The 20,515-nt window shown below is 37.5% G+C and overlaps 1 protein-coding gene across 1 annotated transcript in view; it reads left to right on the top strand.

Moving 5' to 3' along the window:
* The window catches only part of COL25A1 (collagen type XXV alpha 1 chain), a 305,159-nt gene that overhangs the window by 82,906 nt on the left and 201,738 nt on the right, over positions 1-20,515 (top strand). The gene's annotated exons all lie outside the window — the stretch shown is intronic.

Here is a 20,515-nt window from a genome sequence, read left to right as displayed (position 1 = left end):
TTGTAAGTTGAAAAGAATTCTTGTTTTTTTCTTTTTGCTGGTCATATCAGAGGCACTTGATATGGGTTGTGCTTCTGTACATTTTTTTGCAAAGAAGAAACTGAGACTTTAATGAATTTCAGTCTCTCCATTAGCCTAAAATAAAATCTTTGTGTTCATTTATGACTTCTTCCAGTAGGTGAAAATGAAAGAGAAATAAACTTGGAGAACTACTCACCACCATTTCACCAATATTTGGCAAAATACATTTACTTGTGTGTTTTGGGCTGATAAATTTTTCTTCATTTAAATTTGAAGTGTGAAATGCCTTGTTTGGTTGAAGTTCCCTTAACAACATTAATTCCCTTAAAATTTTGGGATGTACTCTGAGATGTCGCATTATTGTTGTTGAACCATTAAAATTACAGAGGAGAGAGCCTTATATGGTAACTTCTAGCTGTACTAACACCAGATTCATTACTGGTTTTTCTTTTTCATTTCAGTGACTCTAAATTAACAGTCCTAATGCCCAGCCTTTATTTCCCTTGCACTTTTTTACTTTTTTTTTTTTTTTTAACTGGGTTGCTGATGGTCTGCTGTATACTCAATAGTTGCTTCTTCCCTTTTTCCTTGTAGCTGCTCTTTTTGATGCCTTGGTAGCTGTAAGAAAAAGAGAGGAGTGACTGCTCACATTTTCTCTGGTGATGATTGTAGCACCAAGAGCAGGGGGTGACACACCACTGTCTTGGAAAGGGAATAAAACCCAAACATCTGCTAATTGTCAAGCCTGGAGCTTGAGAGGAGGAAAAGACGGGGCTTTATGTGGATAAACTAAAAGAAGGACAGGTAATGTAGGAAGTAGAGCAGGGCGAGGGTATGCATGTGAACATAGTCAGAAAATATGATTTTTCCCCTCTGACTCAAGACACCAGGGACATCGTGGTTTTCCTTCCTATCTGTTTAAAGCAACCTATTAAAGAGCAGACACACAAAAAGGGAAGATAGGTGAGCACTTTAAGCCTGTGTGGTGGAGCAGTGCTCTCTCCCACCAGAGCCACAAGATTCTGTACTTCTACGTCAGCAATCAGAGATCTACGTTAATATAAGAGGTTAAAAATGTCAGTTGACTAACTTGGTCATAGAGGAACAGAGTTGTCATTTCCTATGCCTATGATGTGCATATGATATGAAATGCATAGCCTTTTAAACGGGATAGACATGGTTGTACTAAATGGTCAGATCAGGAATTTCTGATGCTCCTCAATTAAGAAAGAAGCTAGATAAATGCTGGCATTTCAGGTAAATATGTGGAATGTATGATCTGTTGTAGCTTATATTCACTGACTGGTCGAACTGATGTTTTCCCTCTCAAAAGGGCAAATTGCATCTGGATATTCATCATCTGCTAGCCAGAGGTGTAGTACTTGAGGGTTGCTTCAGTTTTTGTGAAAACAGAAATCTGCTATGGTGAAAAGCTGTGAACTCTGGAATAAAAAATATATATATATATAAAAAAATAAAAGAATTGCTGACATTATGGTATAGCAATTTATAGAGAAAAAGACTCCAGTCATAATCGAAGAATAGATTGAGGATTATGGATTCACCATTTATCTAGGAGTCGATAGAAGGTTTTATTCACTGACTATTACTACAGTGTATGCAACTACTGTAGGAAATAATTTACTGATATTAGAGCAGTCAGGAAAGATTGTAAAAGGAAAAATAGTTATCTGTGAGATTTATCAGAACACATCAGGATTTCAGTGGTTGCCTAAGACTGTGCTGTAATAGGTTTGTTTTCAGGCTGAGTCTTCTCACTGCACTGTGTTAGAGAACACTTAAATAACTTGTTCCCTTGACAAGGCCCACATGCCTTCAAGGAGACATTTTATGTTTTATTGACAGTTTATATGCTTTTGTTTTAAGACAAGAAAAGACACAGACAGGACTTTGCCGAGTGTTCCTAAAATCATGGCTAATGATGCAGATAATTGCCTGCCTGATCCACTCAGACTCATTAGAATAATCTGTAGGAGCTGTTTGTCTCTTATGATATATTTCTAAGGCTACCTTCAGAAATAGTGCCTCATTGTGCTTACAGCAGTTAGCAATGCCTTTTATTCAATCAAAACTGTCTCCCTTTGTGCATCAAATCTAACATACTGAAGATTATCACAAATTCTTACTCTACCACAGAGTAATAAACAGCAAGCAGAAAAGTAACCCTATATTTCCTTGATATCTGATTAAGGATGTGCATTTCCTTGATATCACAAAGGACCTGTGTAAAACTTTAAAAGGTAATATCATCTAATATACATGCATGCCATTCAACTCCCCCCACCTGCAACAGTCCTTTAACCTTATGCATCTTCCTTAGTGAAGGTAGGAAAGGGAGTTTACTTTTATTTTGTGTGTTGGGTTAAGTGTCCATGTCTGAAAACATGTAAACTAAAACAGACAACAAAACCCACAAATAGTATTGAGCATATCTTCACCTTTTCTGTGAAAGGTACGTATTTGGCATTTCCTGTAGACTGTCCTGCTTAGTACCATTGCTCACAATGTGTCAGTCACACAGACTAACCTCAGCTGAGATTTACAGTGAATTATATTGCCATAGAACTACCATTAAAAGTGCTTAATATATGATCACTGGAAGTAAGTGCATCCTATTCAATTCTTTAGGGAAAAAATACATGCCTTTAACTTGATACTATCTTCATTAATTGTCACAATTAATTTAGCAGAAAATGATGTTCTTAGAACTTACATATTTCCTAAATACTCCTTAAAATGTGGATTTTATTTTTGTCCTTTTAAAGATTAGTGTGCTAAACGGGTAGAAGCTGTTTCATATTCTTAGAAGATTCCTTCTTGAATTATATAATTTCATGGTATTTCAAAGGTATAGAAAATACTAAGCAAATGATAGTTTTTTTCCTTACCTGAGTGAAGATGATGATTTCCAATTTTTTATGCAATCTGTTGATGAACACTACCATATATTTTACGTTACATGGATGAAAAATTACAGTGTGGAGAGGGAGGACAGAGAATGATCATGTCATCATAACTCTTAGCACCTGATGGATGGCTTTAAATGCACAGTCTAGAGGCCAACATATTAACTCATTGAGAATGAGCAGAACCTGGATGGGATGTTATCTTCTACTTCATTTACGGACCTCTGGAGGTTCTTGAAAACTTAGCCATTAGGTAATTAATTTTGTATTATGGGCTAGCCACTGAAATTTCCAGGGTGCATGATTATATCATTCTCAGATATAGTCAGGTTCTTGGCCTCACTCGTCTGGAAATCTAGGAAGTTCCAGTATTAGACCAGTCAGTGATGGCTTTTTCTTTTCTTTTTTTCTTTTTTTCCCTCTTTTTTTTTTTTTTTTTTTTTAAACAAACAAACAAAAACACAAACAGGTTTCAGGAGCTAAAACTATGCTTAAATCCCTGTGAAAAAGATGAATGAATGTTTGAAGTAGGGATTTGACTGGAAGGTCGTGAAGATATTTTTTGTCTGCTGAATTACAGCAGGTAATCCATGTGAGTTTTTGAAAGATGTCGTATCTCCAGTGATTTTACCTAGTAGTAATATTTGTAGTACTAAAAATGTCATTGAAAATAAAAAAATTCAAATTCAAAACAAATAACAAATTCAAAAAGGTTAATAGAAAGTAATTTGAAGGAATATGGTTATGGATACAATTATAATCCTAATTTCTTCAACATGCTTTTCACTGTGTGTCTGTAGTGTGAATTAATTTGTGCTTCTAGAGTCTGGTCAGGTCATATCAGGCTTCTCTCATTGCATCATTTTTTCCTTTTCTGTCAAGATTAATGTAAAAGAATGTATAACTGTAGTTTTTGTAATTTTTTTTTTTTTTAAACAGTATGGACTCTGTAGTTTTATGGATACTGTGCAAGATTCTGTCATGTCCTTTGAAGGCCAGGTTCATGTATCCGTAATACATGGTATTGCAAGTATAGATGCATATGTTCAGCTCAGTTTTCTGAAACATATGTCTAATCTTTCTGCAAAGCTGTGATACTTCACATTAGAATATAAATAAGATAAAGATACAGCTTCGAGGTGCTTCAGTGTAGGTCACAGATGTTTGAACATCCTCATGTGCATTGTTCCTCAATTGGTTGCTGTTTAAATACTTACAAGACACGGTTCATTTCCGAGACTATTTTTTTTTGTGCTCCCTTGGAAGAACAGGGAGAGCAAAGAGTCGGGGGGGAAGGTGAAGAGTCAGTGGAAATAAAGATATGTTTTAGTCTGTCCACATTTTGTCCTATGAAACCCACTTCAAAAGCTGGATCTTCAAAGGTCTTTGCTTTTATCTGGAACACACAAAGCCCTTTAGAAAGTTCCTTTATCTTTTTGTTTCACTTGACACCTACATACTAGGCTGGCCAGTGTGCTAAACAGCAGCGTCTAAGTACTTCCTTTTATGCGTCCCTAATTGCACTTTTTTTTTTTTTTTTTTTTTTTTTTTTTTTTTTTCAGAAGGGTCAAACTAGAGCTTGCACACTGAGCCATGGCAGTGACACCTGACAGGAGCAGCTCACTTCTGCCTCTTTTGGCCAACAGTTGGAAAAACTTCTTTTGGAATGTAACCCCTGAAATACATATATACTTTTTTACTCTGAAAGTGCATCTGCTAAACATTTGTGCTTACTTTCCTGTAGGCTGCTTTCTTACCTGAAATAGAGGATAGCCTTGGTCCATTTGGTGTAGACTGTAGAACTTTTTTTTTTGTTTGTTTGTTTTAATGGAATTTACTGGGTGGAGGTGAGTATGTGTGAGAGAGAAAGGGGGAAAAAAACAGGGAAATGTAGAATGGAAGGGGTGGCAAGCGGATAGCTCCCTGAATGTTGTGAATGCTTTCAGCAGGACTCATAACCAAGAATACTTGCACCATCTTTTTTCCTATATTACTGGTATACTACCATTCTACGTGAAGCTGCTCCAGGGTACAAAGGCATGTTGTGAGCTAACCTAACAGTATGTTATAAAGCACTGCAATAATGTCTCAAATGTTTCAATTCAGAATTAGTGCTCTAATTATGAGGCAGCTCCAGGATTATTCACTGGAAACCCAGTGGAGTTCCCCTGAATATGGAAAGGGAGAGCTAAGAGCTAATCCAAATCTGGATTTTATATATGTAGCCTTTCTGTACTTCCACAAATACTTGAAAATATGTTAATAAAACTAGAATAACAACATAAAATACCTGGGGCCAGAACAGCAGGGGAGGGGTCAATGAAACACTTTGTTTTGATATATTCTGTTAGTCCTTATGATATTGCTCATGTCGGACCAAACTTTGCTACCAAATGCTGCTTTGCTTTTCTCTGCAGCAAGAGCACCACTTATGAATCACAGCTGTTGAAACTGACTCTTATAATAATCAAATTTGGTGGTAGTGTTTAAAATAGATACCTAAGCCTGAATAAACTTTCTGGAGTTCTAATATTTTACTGGATTAGAACCTGTTGCTTTATAGCAGTGAAAGTAATTTATGACAGTTAAAATAAGTGATAAATGGGGGGCTGGAATGTGCAGCTTTTTCCCAGTAGGTTAAGGGTTATGCATGGAGGTCAAACATGCTGTACAGGAAACCTTTCTGTTTCTTTAGGATGCCTTGGTGCTTCTAGTTGAAAACAAGGCAATAACCCAGAGAAGCCAGTTGTCTCAGAACAACGTAGGAAATGGCAAATGGCTTCACGGGTCTTTTATCTTTTGGTAGTGTAAATTTTGAGTCACGTTTTTATAGTGTCCGTCCCCCCGTACCTCCCCCCTTTAAGTTGGTGCCAGTGAACTTCTCAGAAGTTTTAATTTTACAGGTATTACTGCTCTTTACTGTAGATTACCCAACCTGTTGCCTCAGATAGCATCAGCAAAACTGCTAACTTTGGTTTTATGTTCTTGCCAGTTGTCACTGTAGCCTATTAGTTTCTGTTTGGGGATGTAGGGGTGAAAGATGAGAAAAGCCTCAAGTGTGTTCTGTGTGCTGTCTTTCTCAGACTGGATGGTTCACCAAGTATTTATTGCCAGAACTTTTTTGTTTGTTTCCAGATCTTTTCTAAATCATCCTAGTGCTTGAATTTTTCCTGTGTTTTTTTTTTTTTTTTTTTTTTTTTTTTTTTTGTGTGTGTGTGTGTGGGTAATAGAAATCCATTCTGCATCCAGTAGTCTTTGTGCGTTCAATCTTTTACGCTAGGAGCTAGATAAGAGTCAAGGGTGAGACCAGCAGCCACAGGAGCTCCTCTTACAGACAGTTGCATGGGGTGTTGGAGACTCTGGCTGCTTGGGCTGAACGTTTGCACCAAAGAATGGTGCCAGGAAGGTGGACAGCCAGCTTAGCATCCTGCCCTCCCACGATGCTGCCATCCACTAAGGCGGGCTGCATGCTCATAGCAGCAAAGGTCTGGATCCTGCAGAGTGTCACATTCCGTGGTACTGTCACCTAGCTGCTGAAGGGTTATTTCAAGCCTATTCTCAGCCTGCTCTCCAGTAGTGGCAGAGTTGGTTTTCAGACTCTAATGAGGCATGCTGAATATTGCTTCAAATGGAAACACTTCTGTTTCCAACATTTCTCTTGATGGAAACTGTGTTTTTCAGGGTGACCTTTCATTTTTTCATAGAGCATAAATGCTGAGGCACCATCATTATCAGTACATAGGTTTTGCAGAGAAAAATACTTGATAAATATCTAGATGAGTGAATTTGTACGCGGTAAAGGCATTACAAAAATGTCAGGCAGAATAGAAGTTGCAAACAACTCTTTGGCATTCAGTTTTGAAGCAGTCATTTACCTTAGTTTCTTTATTGTGATTAAATGCTTCTGATTCTGACTGTTACCTCCTAGTATCAGTAACAGAAGTAAAGCAAGACATGGAAATATTTCATTTGAAAGTTAAATGATTTATTATATTATGGAGTTCAAAATTAGTTGCTTCAATATTTTAATAGTAAGATTGGTGGGATATCAGTTATTTCAAAATGGTGTTTGATCTGCTGTCATGTATTTGCTACAATTATTAATTCATGTATTACTAGGGCTAGTGGGATTCTTTGTTCAGCTTTTAATTATATAATGTGAAGTCTGAAGTTCAAGGAGTTTCTATTAATTTAACTTTTATCCCAGTGGAACATGCTGTCTATGATGTTACCAAAACAAACAGTGAGACTAATGATTTTCCCCTTAAGTTCATTATTAAAATTACTTATTTAAATTAAGTCATTATGCAACCAAAGATGCATATATGGTAACTATGCCTCATAGTGAATATTTTATATGTTAACAATCATGTTTCAAAACATGGACCATTATCTCTCAATGTTAAGTGGTAAGAAGCATTGTGTGTGGAAGAAAATATCTTACCTTATAAAATATTTTGTAATTAAATGCTGAATAACATAATTGCTTTAAAAATGTTGGCAGAATATGACTTACCACTAAGTTCAAGATGCTCTGCAAACATAGTATTAACTACCAGCAGAATTTGGTTTAGAGTTTGTAGGTGTTCCACTGTTGTACCTGGCAATACCTGGCATTAGAATGCCTGTAGTAGCAACAGAAATTTGTCTTTTGCTTTTCATGGCTCCTAAAACAAACCTCCCAAAGATCCCATCTCATTGAATACATCACTGCCTTTGTGTTAAAGAAGAGGGAGCTGAACTGCAATAGCAACAAGTGAATTGATGAAGACGCGGGAGCTGCCTGCAGCATTAGAAACTTCTAGCTAACAGTTCTCACTAAAGCTTTTGCAGAAGGGCACAGGCAGTGGGATTTAACAAGCTCTGGTTTATCTGGGCAGGTGTGAATGTAACTAAGGTGAGTGCCAACTGAGAACATCTCCCTCCATCTGTTCCTACAGCATGTCTTTGGCTTTACTGAATTTACTGAAATGGGAGAAAAAAGAGCTATAATAGGCCTTGAGCGTGTGTGCTGAAGCATACGGAAGTCAATAGCCCTCTACTTTGTGCTTGTGCAGTTCCTTGAACAGAGCTGGGTTTACTTCTTTGCTTAATTGCTTTTACTGAATAGGAATGCTGATTAGCAGAACAGGTATAATGCAGGCAGCTGCTGCCAGTCCGCCCCAGCCACGTTGCAGGATACCTCTGGCCAGGACTCTGAGGGAAGTTCGTCACTGGCCTCCTCGCTCAGGCTACCAATTAGGGTGGTGGTTTTTGTGAGGTTAGCAGGTGTTCTTGGGGAACTGGACCACCAAATCATCTGGCAGAGTTTCAGGGACAGCAAAGGGTGACCATCACTGGGCGTAATTGCTGTATAGTTTTAGTGTTTATCCACCATAATCCAAGTTCTCTGGAGAATGCTTCTAATTTATACAGTGAAATGTTACAATTGGCTATATGTTTCTGTGTAAAAACTATAAGGCTGAAAACTAGTGTGACAGAGAAGTCCTGTTTGTAAGCAGTTTTTCCCATGCCACTCTTGGCAGAAACAACACTTACCAGGAATGCCAAATAATCATGGAAGGCTAGTTTATCACAGCCTTGTTTCTCCTAGTTCCACTCACAAGTTTCCTTGGTGCATACTGTCCCCAGAAATGAACACGAGCATACACAGGCAACCCAAAGAGAATTCAGCCAAATGAACTGCAGGCATGAGTTGGAAAAAATGTGCCATGAGTGTGCCTCATCACACTTCTGCAGAAGGGTAGAGTGAGCAGTAGAGGAATCTTGACTTGGGCCTCAGGTACCTGCAAATCTCCTGCATGGTTGATCGCTTGAAATGTATAGTAGGGAACATTTTAGCTTCCATTCCTGTGTTTCTGCAGTTTAGTGAGGTTTCACTGTCTGGCCAAGTTCTATTCAAAAACTGAATTAACTAATAACTAAGTTGCTACTAACAGTTTTGGATGCTATCTCATTAATCCACAGCTATCTGATAGGAAAATGACAAAGTATTTTGAATAATGCTAGTTTATGTGACTGTGAAGTTATTTAGAAGTAAGCCTAATAATGCCTGGTAGAAGTAGTGGAACAGTGCTTAGAAAACAGCTGGTATCAAGCTCCTCCTTTGGCATTTCCAACTCTAGTAATCTGGTTCAAGGGACTTTGCCCACTGCCCTCTATATGCCTCTCAAAAACACTTGGTTTTGGAAAATCAGTCCCATCCTTTTAGGAAAGAAACAAAGAAATTGGCATTGGCTTGATTTTGCCTTCCCTGAAAATCAGTGTAGTAACACCTGTTGCATGGAACTGGGATATCACCATCATTTGTAACAAGCTTTGAGATCCGTGGGAGTAATATATACTGTATAAGGGTATATTGTTTCTAGTGAAAATTAATATAATCATTTATGTATTTGGTCATGACTTCAGCATACTACCAAGGTCACTAGTGGGGAAGTTTAGTGTAGATTTACAAAAGTATTTATTTTTTTTAGTTTTATTCCTTTTCCCCTGCTCATTCTTTTTTTTTTTTTTTTTTTTTTTGCTAAATTATTTCTCATGCATACTGTTTAAAATAAGCTAGAAAGTTGCAAAGAGTTTTTTTTTTTTTTTTTTTTTTTTTCAAGTATATATATTTATCTTTTCACCAAACAAAGTACAGTTTCATAGTTTTTATCGCTTGCGGCTATTATCCCACGTATAAAGATTGGGTCATAATTCTTTGAGTACTATGAAAATGGGATTTTTAGCCATTTCAGAAAACCCCTTAGGAGGTATTAGTGATTAACTGAGTTGAGGAGAGCTGCCAAAGACTTTTGAAACTCAAGAAGCCTAATAATTTTTAATTTTAAGAACCACACTGGGTTAAGCCAATTTTCAGAGTAATCACAGTAAGATTGATCTTGAAATATGTAGTTATTATCTTGATGGTCTATGAATGAACCTTTGTGTTTCACACCTTCATATTAAGCTCTATTTCAAGATGACCAGAGACTATATTTCATCTTTCCCACCAGAACTCATATTTAAAGGAGATTGCAAATTATGTATAGGTGTATATCTATATAGAGAGATATAGATATAACTAAATGGAGTGGCAATGCTTTTATTACAAACCTTTATCTAGTGGCTCACTATACCTCTATTTCAGATTTATAATATCTAAAAGTTATGTGTAGGTATGGTCGCTAAGCAGTAGTTTGATACCCATATGCTATACACTGCAACAGTTAGTGGGGGAAAGAATGTTTTGACTGGAGTGTGCAGTGAAAATGCTGAACTTTAGGCTCAGTGTTTAAAAAATAGAAAGCCTGTTCAGTTGGACAAGCCACATGTGGCTAGGAAACAGCAGGTCCCAAAGCCGGAGAAGACTAATGTTGAAATGATCAAGGCCTTCCTAGAACTATTAAGGTAGACTTCCAAAGTCAAAGAAGGTGCCATAGCTTGCTGATGTTCTGTTTTAACAATATATAAATGTGTTCATTCTCTCTCACTTCGTTCCCTTGTCTTCTGCAATTTGGGTGGACTGGGAAAACTTCTCAAAACAGCAGTCTGCTCTTACTTCAGCACAGGAAGGATGTACACATACTTTGTTCAGGTGCATTAGCTGAATCAAGTTTAGTCTTTGACTAAAAGACAGACAGGTGCAGGTTCATTGCCCAAACATTATTTCTTCCTGTGGAGGTGTTCTCTTCTACCCAGGCTGAGCAATCAGTACTGCCATGCACTCTGAGTTAAACCTACCTTGGATAAATCCATGTAAGTCACAATCACTGCTGTGTATTCAGGTTGTATGGGTCCCTTATTTTAAGCTTCAACATTGACTGTTTTAAGCGGAAAGCACATCATCTACATATGTCCTACTGTATTTTTTAAACATCATTTTTAATAAGAAATGCTATCAGTTATTATCTCCATTAAACCCAGTTCAGCTACTCTGGCTGCATGGTATGAACTGGATTATGTTTGATCTCTCTGGGTTGCAGCCCTTCTCGAGTCTTGCCTTCCACCTGTGCCACAAAATAGCTGCAGAGATAGCATCAGAAAGCTGAAAAAAAGACTTGATCTGAACAGTCTATTCCATGTTATTCACATGGTATTATGAGGTAAGAATATCCCTATGTTTTTTGTTAATGAACTTTTTCCCTTTAGTGGGAGACTTCAGCTGGAAACGGTTAAGAGAGAATGAGTTTAAATAGTCAATGTAATAGACATGACAATTGCAGAAGAGCATTAAGGAATCAAGATTATGTTAAAAGTCACAGGTTTATGAAGTTCTAAATTTTTGATTGTGTTCAAAATAACACACCTTTTTCTTCTTGGATGTATTGTAGCAAATGATGTTCTGACCTCTGAGCCCTGAGTCCTCAGAAGAGTGTTTAATCTGCCAGCTATTATATCCTTCTTTCCATTCTTCTCATACAGAAGATTGTTGTGGGAAACACCAAACTCTCTTTAGATCAAGCTACTGATCTGAAAGGTGAACAGAAAGCCTTCTGTAAATAAATAAAAGCAAAAGGCCAAATAACTTTCTTAAGCAAATAATCCCACTGATTTTTATTAAGAGGGCACAAGTATAGAGACAATACTATTGCTATTTTTTTGTGGTTAGATTTTTTTACCATAGGCTTATGAAAGATGTGCAAAGACAAATTTGCTCTAGATTGCCTATTATTTTTTAATATTTCTGTTATCTTCATATGAATCTATTTGCAGTATGCCGGCCTTTCATAGCAATACAGCATTTTCAGTTACCTAACAAAATGCCTCTCTCTGACTGTCTCTAATTGCTTTACAAACAGTCCATGAATTTAGGCTCATTTTATTCTGAAGTGTAGTTTTAGTGCATTTAAAAAAGCATAGGTTTAATTTATCATGATCGTACGGTTCATTATGATCTACTAGCATGAACTGATGTATAAACAGACATCTGGAATTCCCAAACTAATTCTTCCTTTAGGAAAACACTGAATTAGATATTAAAATTGGCAGTCATATGGTGTCTATTGCCGCCCTGGGAAAACTGAGTAGTTTGTGTCATGTTATATACTGCTTCTTTATCATACCTCTGAGTTTTGCCCAGCTTTTGATTTCCCACTACTGACTGCAAGTTGAAATGGTGATAGATGGGGATTAAAATGAAAGTTTCCTAACTTTCATTTGTGCAGCGTCTCCATCCTGAGATAAAAAGTGCCCTGAAGATTAATAGTATCTGTTAAATGTTTCCCAAAGTCAGGTGTTTTTCTGGGTGGTGCTGTGCAGTATAACAGAAAGGCATGGCAGTGTACTATGAAAAAGCTTGCTTACCTACCACAAGGACTGCGTTCTTGTTAGCATGGTGCTTGATCCTAACTAATTAGTTCCTCTCCATACCTGCCGTCATGACGTGAGCTAGCATTTTGTGATCGATTTCCTAGCTTAAGTTTTTTTTTTTTTTTTTTTTTTTTTTTTAAGTATTTATCATTTCCACTCATTCTTCTTCTGCCTCTTTCAAGATTAATACATGTGAGCTCACTGACCATTTTGGTTAGAAAAAACAAAAACAAAACAAAACAAAACAAAAAAACAACATCCAAGAAACAAATACATTCTAATTCGAAAGGCTTGCAAACTGCTGAAAACCAATGTGATGGAATAATAGTGTACTCTAAGTCCTAGTCCTGCACCTGAGTATCACTGCTTACCGTGCCATTCATCTGTACGCTCCTGCTTCACCTTGCATGTGTGCATTTCAAATTAGCTTTTGAAAAGTAAACTAATTTCATTCTGTTTGGTCAGGATTTGAATTCTCAAGAAGGCACATAACGGAATTCATACGTGGTCTTGTTTTTGAAGCTGAAAATCCATCTGGAATGATCTGGGCTCAGTGGTTTTCACTGGCTGAATGGGACCTTGTTTCTTCTGAGCACTCTTTTGTGTTGCCTTTATCGCTACATGCCTCTTGCTTTCTAAAAGCTTCTCAAGCACAAAAGACAAGTTTTGTCCCTGGACGTTTCCACATGTCAGAAATCATTGATGAGAAGTCTCAAAGTTTGGAAAAGCGTGTGTGTATGTGTGTATTTTATGGGGAGCAAAACGAAGGAAATGAGAAAAAGAAACCGTAGGTATTACATGGAAAAGTTTGTATTTAAGGGCAACTGTTGTGTCGGGACATGGTATGCATCACTGCTGCCTCTTGACAGGTTCACCATGGAGAGACACAAATTAAATTCTTTCAGTTGCAGTTTTGAAGCTAAAAGTGTTTGACTGGTTCAGCCCCTGAATGGTGTTTAAGGAATAAAGGGAAAAAGAGCAGGAAGTTCTAATTGGCAAATTACTTCTTGTTATTTAGTTTGGCTTCCAAATTGGAAATTACGATAATGAGGAGCTTTGTGGGACTTGCCCTTGAAGAGGGCCAGGCAGCTTTTTGTTTAATTACCATCTAATGTGAAGATATTCAAGGAACATATTGTAGCATTTAAGCCATCACTTTCTATTAAACAAGTATTCCAAGGTAATGATTTTTAAATCTCTCTCTGGATGGCTTTTGTGATTTTAAGATGTCTAAGTGAAGTGTAGATTGCAAACAAGGGCTAAAAGGATTTTCTTGTTATGTAATATTTAGCAAAGTGGCTTTAAATTTATTTCTCAAGATGTAATAAAGAATAGGCAGTGTTGTATGTGATAATATGAGGACTTCATGCTAACGTTAATCTCAGAATAACTCTGAAGGTAAATATATACATTGAATGTAGTTTTCATTAATTGTGTATTGCCTTCACAATTTCTTAATGAAAAGTCTTATTGTCAACTGAAAGTGATATCATTGAGATGGATATGATCGTGGATATTTGTATATTTAAAGTGCTGTTAACTCATTAATTTTATCTTGTAGTTCAAAGCCGGAGACTTTAACTGTTAGGTGTTATATAGAGATATTCATAAATACAAGAAAGAAGTGTGAATATAACAAAGGCATAGAAACTCAGCATTCTCAGAGGAATACAATGTGGATATTTATTTTTTTTTTTAAGCATGCTACTAATAGTTTTTTTTTGGATAATTAGAGTGCAATCAGGAGAAAAAAAAACAATTTACGCTTTTACAGACAATGATCTGGGATTGTGTTCTGTGACCTGTTGTTCTCCCTCTTTTGTACTTTCTTAGTGCAAATGACTCATTCCTTTTCTTTGTCTTTGAAAGATCTGCCTTAGCAATCTTGTCTACTTTTTATTCTGTAGAGCAGACTGCACACAACAAAAACTTCTGGATTCAGTTCCAAGCAAAAAAAAAACAGTGTAGAAAAATCAGTTACTGGGTTTCATTCAAAATATAAAAGCAAAAAATACATTATAATGCTTTGAATGGACAAGTTAAAATTATTTTTAAGCTAGTAAGAGCCATTTCATGCATGCACAGATTTTGCTTGTTTCTTAACTTCCTTATGTTTCTGTAATTGACCCTTCACTTTAAGCTGCAGGCTCAGAATAAGCAACCCTAACTAGTTGACTTTTCACTTATCGATGTTCACATTAATTAAAATGGTTAAGCAAAATAGTGGAAGAGAGTTAATTTGTTCAGCATGTTTCCTTCTGAATTAGTTCCATTCAACCCAAAATTTGGCCTAAAGCAAGTGCACTTAATGCCATTTCTTTAAACCTCTTTAAACAGAGGCATGCAGTAGGAACACAGTTCCTGAACTCTAGCAGCGCTGCTGGATGCTGTTCTCAGACTGTCTATTATTGCTTCGGTCTGAGTGGATGACCAGTGGATGAGTCATAGTCTCAGCCTCCTGTCCAGCACAGAGAGCTATTTGAGAGAAAACCCACTGGCAATTTAGTTCATGTTTTTCCTTGGGGTTAAGCTGATCCAGGAACAAAAAAATCAATTCATTAAAAAATAAATAAAATAAAAACAAATTGCTGTTGTGCATGCTGTTTTGTTATAATTGTATGCTAATGTGTGTGAGCATACAATTGTATATGTGTCTATAGAGACACGGATCCATGTGTACACATACATGGAGCTAATAAAGGAAACATCAGCAGATTGTAGCAGTAAAGTACTGGACTTCCTACAATGGTAATGAAAAATAATCTTTGGAATTGGCCCCATAGAAGTATGGTAGCTCATGTCAAAGTTGCATAGTAAACCAGGGAGGGACCTCTAGATAGTGTGTGCTGAACTCCTGCATATCACAAGCAACACAATTTACACAGAGACAGCAATGAAATTATTTTATTCCTCGAGAGACTGCATGCCATAAGCAGCAAGCAAGAAAGGCTGTCAGTAATAGCTGAGTCTTCTGTATTGACTGGGTTATATGAAATATACCCTAGTAACCCTAGGGGAAACCTATATTCCGTACTGGAGGGGGGAAATAAGATAGGCAAGGATCTTTGGTTTGTTTCCTAACACAAGGGAAGTCTTTTTGTATTTGAATGGTCTGGTCGTTGGTTATGCCTTCAGCGTGTGAACTGGCCACACACCAGTCAGGTATCCCAGTGGCGGATTCCAGTTTTTGAACACAGGGTTGCTTCATCTCATATCTGCTTTGAACCTGTGGCCAGTCTCTGATGCTCCATGGGAAGGCCTGCCTGAATACAGTGAACTGCAGAAGAGCATTTGTTCCTGACCTTTCCAACATCTGGCTGAAGCCCTGAAGCATGAGATCCAGTCACGGTGTAAAGCTACAAAGCGTTATGAGCATTTGGAGGTCAGTACAGGCAATCTTATTTTCCCCTTTTGGCCCCTGATAGATGCAGATAAGCAGGGTGTGTCATAGATCATTGAGCACTAAAACTAAAAAGGACAGCAGTGTCCTGGCAGTGTGGCCCTTCACAAATAGACCATTGTGGTGCTGTTGTTTGCTATGGTTTTCTTTTTTCATTTTTTTCTTTTTTTTTTTTTTTTTTAGATTCCACAATGTAGAGGATACAAATAACGTAGATATTGTATCATTCTTAGAAGATTCCTGGTACAATCTTACAAAGTTTAAGATGAATACCAAAAAAGTAAAGGCCAGCTTAAGTAGACCTTGCTTTAACATTCAGAAGAGACCTAGGTAAACAGTCTGTGGGTAGCTGACAGTTAATTGATCTTGGCAGTTTTCTCTGCCAATTCTTACTGCAGCGTTGAGTATAAATGCGTTCTGCTAGTGGAGGGCAGCTGTGGCTAACCTGAATGACACTATTAAAGGTCAGAGCATGAACACATTACTAAATTCTTCCAAGATGCTATTGCATCAGCTTCTTGGTGATATGGCATTTCTAGATATTTTTTTATTTATTTGTTATATTAGCCACCATATAACGCGTTTTTCTTTTTATTTGTTGAATGATGCTTTCTAAGTGTAATTGTTTTAGGCATTTTAGTTGGATGCTGTGTGAAGCACCATACAATCAAATGCATTGAAACATCTTTTCTTCTTCTCAGATCTTTGGCTATTGTTAAGGAAAAACATTTAGCTTATCAAAAAGATAAGTTTCTTAGTAATCCTATGTCTTTGAGATGAGATGAAGCACTGGAGCTTAAGAGAAATGATACATCTCCATTTCAAGTGCCATCTTTTTAGGACTGGATGTCTGTCAGTAATAAAACACTGTAGTAGAACGTAAGCCATGGTGCTAAGTGCAGGGGAGGATCATGCTTCTGGTATTACCTGAAGAGTAATGCAAAATAACTCTCTAGCTTTGGCACTCCAAAAATACAGTATAATTAGTTTTAGGCTTGATTATGATGTTTGTTTCCTGTTGTACTTTCCTTATATCGCATATAACTTCAGTTCTCAGTTTCTGTCCAGAACTGATGTATGAGAAAGATGGAATATTTCATGTCTCTGCTGAAACAAAAGTGAGGCAGTAGGATTATTATTATCCCCAGAGGTGATTTCATGCTTCTTTCACATTAACCTGAGACCTGAATGCAAAATGCAGTATGCAAATAGTCACCTGTTACTGTGGTGGTGTCTTTGGGAGGTTCATAGCATACATATATAGTCAGTACACTTCATTTATTTATCTTTATTCTGTGATGATTATAAAATGAATATGGTGTTAATCATACTGTAAGTAATCCTAGCACAACTCCAGAAGCTGCTATAGCACAAACATACATAAAGTGAATTTCACAGAGGCAATGAAGCAATGGCACACTGTCTCAGAAGACAGGCCTGTTAAAGTGAAAGACCTGTCACTTCTAATTTATTGAGTGAGGCACACAACTTTGGAGCCAGGAGGCTGGTTTTAATACACCTTTAATGATGCTGTATCAGCCTTTACAAACTATAAGTGTCTGAACTGCAATGTGCTGCATCACCTTCTGGCAGGCATAGAAGGGGCAAAGAAAAGCACAACAGAGCTGTACACGCTTTGTGGCTTCTCTTCTAACTACTGCTCATGCAGTCACAAGCTGGTAAACAGCTAGATGAGAACAGCAGGGGAACTGCAATCATATGAAAGGGGGAACACAATGAAATGATCCCTTCTTTAGGGTGAACGAGGCCAGAGGGACGAGCAATGGCTATGAGCCACATTGCTTCAGCACGGATTGTGCTTCAGACAGCTTCAGTCCTTACTGTCCACTTTTCACTCCCTTCTGTATCTCTCTTACTCTTCTGCACAGCTGAAAGTAAAAGAACAGGCATTTAAGGGTTTTTAGACCAACTTGCAATTATATTGTTGTGAAGTCAATGCTAACTCTTCCATCACGAGGAAACTTCAGTCTCACTTGTAGTTTCATAGAGATGATGTCTCCATGGATGATAACAAGGGATGTCTGTGGCATATATGGAGACATTAATTAAAATTACCATTTTGGCTCCCTAATTTCTCTCTTTACTTGAAGTTACCATTCCCCCCATAGGATCAGCAGGACGGGAACATATGAGCCTCTCTCTGCTACTCAAGTGTCTGCCTTAAATGCTGACAAAGATATGCTTGTGCAAAGACTGTGTCCATGTTATTATTTCTTATTGATTTTTCCATTGTATTATTTGTTTTTGTTTTTATTAATTTTACATTTTATCTGATATTGCTATTATTTTGATATTGCATTATATTTGATATTGCATTGTACTGTCTTTTTTTCCCTAGTTTGTTGTGTTACTGAGAATAAAACTTATCTTCTTGTCATTCCTCTTTGTTGAGGTTGCATACCTAGTAAGAACAGTTGAATGCAACCATACATTTTGGAAAAGTCAGTTGTCCAAAGTTTAGCCCATCTTTCTCTTGTGGTTGGAACAGACTAAATATACATATTATATGGGAAGATATATTAGTGAAATTCCAATAAATCAATTCATCATTACTGGTGGTAAAGTTTAAAAAAAAAAAAAAAAATGATAAATCATAAGCCTTAAAAAGACCTTTTGGCTTGGCCATTTAGTTTGGTAGATGGAAGGAGGAAAAAAGAATATTTTCATCATGTAACAGGAAAATTGCATTAAACTACTTCCCCTATAACTCTGGGGGGGATGAGTGGGGACAATTATTACATGCTAATAGAAAACAGGAGACCAGCAGAGAAGATTTCTGTACCAGCAGTAAGTTGCGTTGGGAGAATACCGTCCCTGGCTCATCCACGTTTTCAAGAGGTGTCTGGCAACAAGGATTTTCATAACACATGGATAAGAACAGGGCTATGCTTCCAGGGGATGTGGGAGCAAAGAAAGTGGGACTTTCTTCCAGAAGTAGGCATGATATAACCCAAGAAAGGATTTAATGAAAGGCATGCTCACCTGTATAGACAAAAAGATGTCACAGGTGTAGAATGCTTCCCTGTGTTTTCAACGTGTAAATTCTTATCAGCTTCTTCTGACCTGTGTGTCACTGACATTATTCAATGCTTGTTGAACACCAAATTCCTCCTGCTCATTGTATCGTTCTTATCAACCCTTAATTAGCTAAGGAGTAAATACCATACGATATTGATCTTTGGTTGTTTTTGAAGGGCCCAACTCCGTTTGGTATTGTATGTATCGACGTGATCATTGTGTTAAATTGATATTGATACATGAAATGAAAGAAAAGGTGTCAGGGCTTTAAATGTTTAGGTACCTTACTATTAATATCCTTCATATAATTCAGTTATGTTGCTCTGTAGTCCAGGGAGTTTCAGAGTGAGAAAATTTATTGTAAAAGTATATAGAGACTGGAAGCAAATGAAGTTTTCATCTTGTTGAAGTTTGTGTGCGTGTATGTGTACAGGTGGTTGTGGCTTAACCCACAGGCAGTGAAGCACTGCATGCATACCCATTTGCTCCCTCCCTCCCAATGGGCTGAGGGAGGAAAACAAAAAAAGGGGAAAAGTGTGAGAACTCATTGGTTGAGGTAAGTACAGTTTAATAAGAAGGAAAGAAGGGGAAGAAAAAAAAAATGCAAGTGATGCACAGCACAGTTTCTTACCACCTCCTGACTGATGCCCAGCCAGTCCTCGAGCCGTGGCAGCCCCCTCCAGCCAACTTCCCCTAGTTTTATTGTTCAGCATGAGCTGTGTGGTACAGGACATCCCTTTGGTCAGCCTGGGCCAGGTGCCCTGGCTGTGTCCCCTCTCAGCTGCTTGTGCAGCCCCTGCATGCTCACTGGCAGGGAAGCATGAGAAACAGAAAAGCTCTTGGCCCTGTTAGCACTGCTCAGCAACAACTAACCATTGGTGTGTTATCAGCATTATTCTCATCCTAAATCTGAACCACAGCACCATGCCAGCTACTATGATGAAACTTAACTCTATCCGAGCCAAAACTGAGACATGTGTATATGCATTTCCCCATCTCTGTGTCTGTGCTTCAAAGTGGAATTGATTTTAGAATATAGATGAGATAATGTAGCTTTCTTCTTTCTTTGACAGCTCCTTACTGGTGTCTAATTGCCAAGCACTTGTTTTGATTGATTTGCAGCCTGAAGTAAAAATGTCACCATAATGTGAAGGCTCTGCATGTCTTGAGGGCGTAAGGAGAGTTCTTTTCTTCTAACAAAATGCCATGTAATTTCATCTAGTATATATATAGAGAGAGAGATCATGTAAAAAAAAAAAAAAAAAAAGCATGTCTTACCCGTTTATAGATCATCTTAATGGTTAATTCTCATTTAAAAACTCATGCCTTCACCCTGTTCCCAGCTCTTGGATCTAGCCATGCATTTCTCTGCTAGAGTAAATGACTGTCAAATCTAAGGAGTCTGTTCGTGTGTAGCTACTTATGAACCATAATCAGGTCACATCTTAACCTTCTCTTTGATAAAATAAATAGATTAAGTGCTTAAGCTTTTCTCTCTAAGGCAGGTTTCCAAGCTCAGAATAATACTATTTAGCTGTTCTCTGAACCATTTCCAAATTGTTGCATTCATATTTTCAAAGTGATACTAGCACTGACCACTTAACTCTGGTAATGATCTAACGAATGCTCTATGAAGTACAAGCATTACCTCACTATATATGAGGCAGAGTTGCCTCAACTGCAGCATCTGCAGATGTTCCTCTTGGCTTGGTTAGCAACCACAGCCTTGGAGGCCTCTTCAAAATTGTAACTAGGACTTGGTTCCCGTGTCGTAACTCTGGCCCTCCTGCTTAGTGCCTGAAGATGTGACTTGGTATTTGACGGTGGTCCAGAT

This window comes from Aythya ferina (genome assembly GCF_964211825.1).
Source record: "Aythya ferina genome assembly, chromosome: 4".
NCBI classification, from domain to species: domain Eukaryota; kingdom Metazoa; phylum Chordata; class Aves; order Anseriformes; family Anatidae; genus Aythya; species Aythya ferina.
This window is presented reverse-complemented; position numbering and strand designations above follow the sequence as displayed.